The sequence below is a fragment of the Antedon bifida genome, chromosome 5, assembly GCF_963402885.1.
Source record: "Antedon bifida chromosome 5, ecAntBifi1.1, whole genome shotgun sequence".
Classification (NCBI taxonomy): Eukaryota; Metazoa; Echinodermata; class Crinoidea; order Comatulida; family Antedonidae; genus Antedon; species Antedon bifida.
This window is the reverse complement of record NC_136230.1, coordinates 16,900,069-16,906,841: the sequence shown is the minus strand read 5'-3', so window position 1 is coordinate 16,906,841 and position 6,773 is coordinate 16,900,069. Positions and strand designations below refer to the sequence as shown.

General features: G+C 32.7%; 1 pseudogene; it reads right to left on the bottom strand.

Annotated features, from left to right (window-relative positions):
* Nucleotides 1-1,116: 1,116 nt before the first annotated feature.
* LOC144842420 (uncharacterized) lies at nucleotides 1,117-4,428 on the bottom strand (annotated as a pseudogene).
* Nucleotides 4,429-6,773: the final 2,345 nt, after the last annotated feature.

Below are 6,773 nucleotides of genomic sequence, written 5' to 3'. Positions count from 1 at the left end.
TCATTAAACAGTACCTGGATGAACCGCGCATGTTGTCGATTTTGTTTTTAACAAGAAATGTAAAGCTGAAAATTAATTGAAGGGTGGGCCATAAATTACAAGGATAGACCAAAGTAACGCACGTGAGTGACATTTCCAAAGTAGATACATGTTTTTGTTTGTCCGTATCTTTAAAAAATGTAATTTTCACTCTAATTCCTTGGTACTGCATGATAATTTAGTTATCTGTGAATGTTGTAACGTAGTAATGGTCGGGAGGTGATGGATGAATTTTTGATTTATGGCCGTTGCAAATTATGTCGTTTTTAGGCCTAGGCTTGTGTCTACTCTAGTTGAAACACGTGTGTTGTATATGCACACACTGCCTTATTCATGTGACAGCGGACCAATAAGTTTGGAAATGTTACATTTTTAATATATGATACTACTAGCTAGGCCTGTGCTCCCTAGACTAGGCCTAGCAGCCTACAGAGAAGCAACTTTCCGGGTTAGCCTAGCCTAGAGTGGGTTAGAGGTGATAGTATAGCCTAGGCCTAGTTAGGTTAGTTTAGTAGGCTACATAATTATTAGGCTTACGCCTATATAATTATTATTAATATTATTTAATTATTATTAATTTTAGTTTTAATATATTTACAGTGATCATAACAAATACAGTAAATTAATAATTATTATGAGGATAATTGTATTGGTTATACCATATGCAATGACATATTGCCTAGGCCTACCCCATATGAAATAATTACTAAGGTAAATAAGAAAAGGAATGGCAGCCTTACACTACAGTATACAAGCATCATAATATTATAATATTTTGCTCATCACTGCATATTCAAATTAGTGTGTATGCAATGATATTTAATTATTTATTTAAGTTAAGTTAATTTTTGTTTTTATACTATTGTTTAGGTACATACATATAGCGTCAACCCTAAGTGGCTAAAACATTTACACAGTTTTGGACGATGTGTACTTATACCATCTATACAGGTTTATTTTAAGAATCAGTTTAGTAAACATTAACAATCAATCACTAACACTATGTACAGTATAACAGAGTACTATCCATCAATACAGTAGAAAACGACACATTGTAGGGAATGGCACTTTAAAGAATCATTCTTCCTTTGCTGTCTTGTATTTTTTTGGTTTTATTATTTCGTTTTGTATCTGTGGAGAGGTGAATGTAAGATGACTCTTCATAATAGACATTAATTGGTCTAAATTTGATCTTAATCCATGCACTGCTCGTTTTCTACAATTAAATTCGGCAAGAAGGCCAATACCAACTCTCCACTCTCTCATGAAAGAAATAGCATGGTGCTCAAGCATATGCAGCTTAGGCTGTATTACACCTGGTGCAACACGCCTGTATTCGGCTGAGAATACTTGTATGATTTGTTCTGTAATTAAAATATACTTTAATACTAATTGACATTTACTAGAGGTGGTGATTATTATTCAAAGTGATGTTTTATTGGAGAGGCGTTTATTCAAATAAATATCATCCTAATAAGTATTAATACATTATTTAATTTAAACATCTTTTGAAACTAACTGCCGTGACAGAGTGGGCCATTTCGGCCCAAGAAAGAAGACATTACGGCTTGCAACATGGGCAGACATCTCGGTCCTAACAGGACACAGATAGCCTACAGTTATTCCTGCCAGCTTACTTAATAAAACTCAGCTATCGGGATTTCACTCGATTAATGTCTTATCATCAAATCTCCCTATGTAATTTTATAATACTATTCCCCACAATATATTCCGATTCTTTATGGCGTATATTTAATTTGATCTTTATTAATTTGCAGTATAATTTTTATTTTTTAACTACTGTACCTTTCACACGCGCGGTCCGTTCCTAAAATAAACAAAAAACTAAAATGGCTATGACTAATGGCCAACTTTAGCTCCAGTCCTACTATAGTATCTGTTTTTTTTCTTCCGTCTTCCAAAGGGACACTGTATTGATTGATGGAAAGTGCCTGTTTCCAGTCACCTTTAGGGTCAAATCTATTATGTTAACTGTATAAAAGAGACAAAATAGTTGAAACCAAGTTGCTGCAAGGTGAACTTATCATAAACCCGGAAATAACTTGACCGCCAAGAATTGAAATTGAGTAGAAAATCTACTGTTGAAATCATAAATGTTGTTAAAAAACTCTTTATAATATCTTGCTAAGATAGAAATATGGAAAAATAGCGTCGAACTGCACATTAATGTTATCAAATCTACATTTCGCGGTACATCTGAGATAGATAAGGTAGGTATCCAAGGCGGAGATTTGTACCAAAGTTTTTGCATTGTGCTCGCCTATGTCAGAATTAACCATAATTTATATATAGATACATTTTATAATTTTAGAAATTTGGAATAGCAATCAATCTCAATAAAAGATAAGTATAGATTCATTTTATTTACAATAATATTACTTACCATATTTATCAATTTCTGCATCATCAATGCATCTAGTGTGGTTGATGCATCCATGCACCTCACTAAATGCATTAAATACTGGCGTAAATGATTCTTTTATTTTGTTGAGTTTAATTTCCAATACATCCTTGCAGTTGGGAGGACACTGGTGTGCCTGCTGTTTCAGTGTTATCCCGATGCCTTCAAACACTTTTTCTATGATATTCGACTAAAAAAAACATACTGTGCAGTTAATTTGTTTTCAAAGTATTTTATACTGTATTGTCATGTAAAATCAATTATTCTGCTTTCATAGCCTTGCATTAAAATACCTTGCAGGCTTGATGGACATGATTACCAACAAAGCTTTTTCCATGATATTGTTGGCGTGGTATTTTATGTGTCCTTAAAATGTCATCAATCTTAGTCACCAGTGGCCCTGTACCAAATCGTAGATCTTGATTTGCAGTAGTTTGCTACAAAATATAAAATTCAATACTTATCATAATTCTTACACTTATTTAAATATATATATTAAACACATTATGATTTCCTCATCTTATCTTTTCAAATTAATTAAATTTCAGTATATCACCAGGCGGTTTAGAATTAATGTTATATATATATTATTATAATCGCACTTAAGTTAAACCAATAGCTTACTAAGTCCTTGATTTGTTGTTCTTTCATAGTGATTTTATGTCCAAGATCTGCAATTACATCTGCATCATAAGCATTTTTCACAAGTAAAAGAGACAACTTATTTCGCAACTCCTCTATCTTTTGATGCAGTGACTCTATTCGGTCAGCAGATGAGCTGCAGCTTCAACAATTTTGGATTGATTATATGATGCTCAAATTGGTACTGGAACCAACTAGTCACCCATTCATAGAAAGTACTGATCTAGTACCAGCCAAATATTTACCAGATGGTAGAGTAGCATCTTGTCGCATATTAAATCAAAAGATCAAGGTTGTGGACACTTTTCTCTAGCATGTCGAACATCTTCTTAAAAAGGCCCAGAGAAATGTGTAGAGCTGGTATTGTCACCTAAAGAAATATTGGAAAATATTCATTTATATTTCAGTTATTAAGAATATACAGTATTAAAAACATAAAAGGTATGCATATTATTTGTTATATTTTTTCTAACATGGTTTTGATAATATAAATTAGTTTTTGTTTTGTTAATAACACAATAATTTGTTGATACAGTATATTTAACTTCTAACATTACCATGTTTAATTCAATTTCTACCATGTATGGCTGGACAACACTATGTGATATGTGCTTGCTCTTCTTTGGGTCTTTCCCATTGTCAACAAATGCCTTGTAGTCTTTGTTGTAATCTTTAAGACATCTGCGAGTACTTGGCTTTGTATTTACCCGAACATCCTCTTGGCTGCAGTAGCAATAAATGCAACTGTACTTTCCTATAAAATTTAATATCCATTTACTTAATATAGTATTGACTAATGTTGTGTAAAACTGTGAAATAAACATTAAATTTGCATAAGTATACTCACCATTTGGTCCATTAAGGCCATATATGCGACACAGAAAGTCGTAGTCGGCAAAAAAAAATAGGCGGATGTTATGACTCCTGAAAAATAATTTTTTATTAGAATTACTCAGTTGTTGAATTTGAACTTTGAGCACATTGTATATTTAATTTAATTTTAAATTTGTTATTAAACAGAAAAAAGTTATGTAAAGTATTAGTAATGTATTAATTGTTTGGCATCTAGAAAAAGAAAACAATTGATAAATGTTATATACTTTTGGGTTGTTGGAGATATCCATTTGCTGCCTTCCAAATCCATGATTTCATTTATGATTAGGTTTAGGCATTTCTCTATGTTTACTGTTAAATCTGGGGCTTGAAAAACAAGCACGACAATCACATTATGTAAAGCATTCGGTTTGTCCAAGCAACACAATTGAACCTCGAATTTGGTAGAATTACCACCTTTTATCTCCTCCAAATTTTATGTAAATCTCATCATTATGAAAATTTATCGATTCATCTGACCTGTGGAATATATAATGTACTGTAAGTGTAACAGCAATTATGAAATGAAGATGGGTTTTGTACGATAACAATACAATTAATTATATAGTAGTTGTATTTAAGTTAGAAAATAAAAGTAAGTTCAGTGTACATACATTGCATATTGATTCAAATAATTGAATACAAGCTGCTTAATGTTTTTCAGCCGTACCACAGCCACTTCCTCTAGTGATAGGCCCCCAACCGAATTCGCGCCATCTCGTTTAACAAACATGTACTCATGTGTCTTTACCAGGTGGTCTCCTATTATATTTTCTTGGCATACTCTTATCGCTCTCTCGGATGCAAATAAACCTAGGCAATATCTAAAATAACAGACTTAAATTATTTGCATTTTATTGTTCAGGCAGTTTTGGACATCCATTTTCTTTATTGAAAGTAGGTTACACATACAGTAGTACTATATGTAGTTAAAATTACTGTGCTCAAGATTTGATTTGTGTTTTTGTTGCTTTAACATATCTTTCACAGTATTCAGAATTTACTTTAATCAATTACCTGCGTAATGCTCGTTGTTGGCTCCAATTTATGCGACAAGAATTCATTATTGCCAAACACTTCTGTGCATCCATCTTTTGTTGCTTTTCACCGGTAGTATTAGTATTTACAGAAAGTGTAGCATGTGATGATTCAGCAACTATCTGTAAAGGCTAAACAAATTGATATTTTTTAGTTCTTTACAGTCAAGTCTATAGAGTGAATATCAGACACTCTAGAGATTTCCGGTATATTTAGGTTCTTAAATAAGAAAGAATTTGGGACCATTTTTGACCACATAGAAAAGCCTGGTTGTGTGAAAGGTTTTTAAAGAATATTACCGTAGTTAAAAGGATAAATTGTAAATTAATTATTTCACGCTTAGCTGTTATATTTTGTATGCATCTTACCCGTCCTTCAGTTCGGAGTGCCAATCTACCATCCGTCAGGTCGTTCCTTACTAGTTTGTGAGCTAATTTTAACTCCCTCGGGCAAACTTCACTTTCAGTTGTCAGTTGTTCAATTTCTGTTACTGCATTCCTAATCTTTAGAAATGACTGTTCTTTGTGTGATTTGCATACATGGTGTTGAGTTTCCTCTAAAATTAATTGCTCTTTGCAAATGTTGCACTGTAGTTTTACGGTTTTTAGTGATTCTTCTATAATCGGGGGTATCTTCTTTAAGTCATTCAGCATTAGATTACAATTGCAGTCCAAACATTGAATAGACTTTTTACCAACTGCTTTGAATATGTTGTGTATGCAAAATTTGCAAAAGCAATGTTGGCACGGCGTCTGAATGCTGTCAACGGACAGAAGCTGCATACAAATGGTGCATTTATATACTTTGTTTCGGTCTTCTGAAACAAAGAACTGTTGATTTAAGCCACAGTGTGTTCTTTCACTGAATGTACCATTTGTGTTTCTGGTTTCTTGCAGTTTTGGTCCAGGTCGTAGCTGTTGTTGTAGTAAGTAGCAGGCCAAGCAATTTGGTCCATGCTCTCTAAATTTAAATGATGGCGTGGTAGTATAGCCATTACAAATTTGCGAATGGTAGGTTGCACAAATGTATATAGGTTGTGAATTTGTTTGATTTAGTGCCAATTTGTGATGGCTTTTCATATTTTCTAAATTGTATTTTTTATCCTTTTCTTTAAATTTTGTTCCACAACAAAAGCAAATGGAACGTAAAGCCCTTTCGTGAAACTCTGTTGCCTACAAAAAAGAAAATTTAATTTTATATTATATTTATCATACGGTAGTTTAAGTATTTTTATATAGGCCTTGATTTTAAGGCCCTAACTAAGCCTGGTAGGTCTAGGCCTAGTACTAAATGTTTTACATTTTATGATTCATCAGATTCAGTTGAAATAATACAATGATAATAATTAAGTTTATTATTTAATCTATTATTATTTATCTATCTAAATTAAAATGATGTATAGCATGATTGCACTACTTATATGTACCAAATAGGCCTAGCCACAACCTAGGCCTAGTTGCACACAGCCTAGCGAGCGGTCATTAGCCGCGTTCATTGACGTCTCGCCAAATACGCTATTTCGCATTAAACAAAACATTCAAGGTTTTCAATGAAATTTTCTTGAGATTTTCACCATCACCTCCTAACAATTCAATGTCTCATGCAAGCATATATAATCAAACATTTACCTAGATTTTCCAAATAATTATGAAAATTACCAATAAAAACAAAAACTGTACAAATTGACAGACATTTTTTCAAACTTACCATTGTTTACATTTGCTAGGCCGATCGATGTTAATTTTCAAAACTTCCGGGT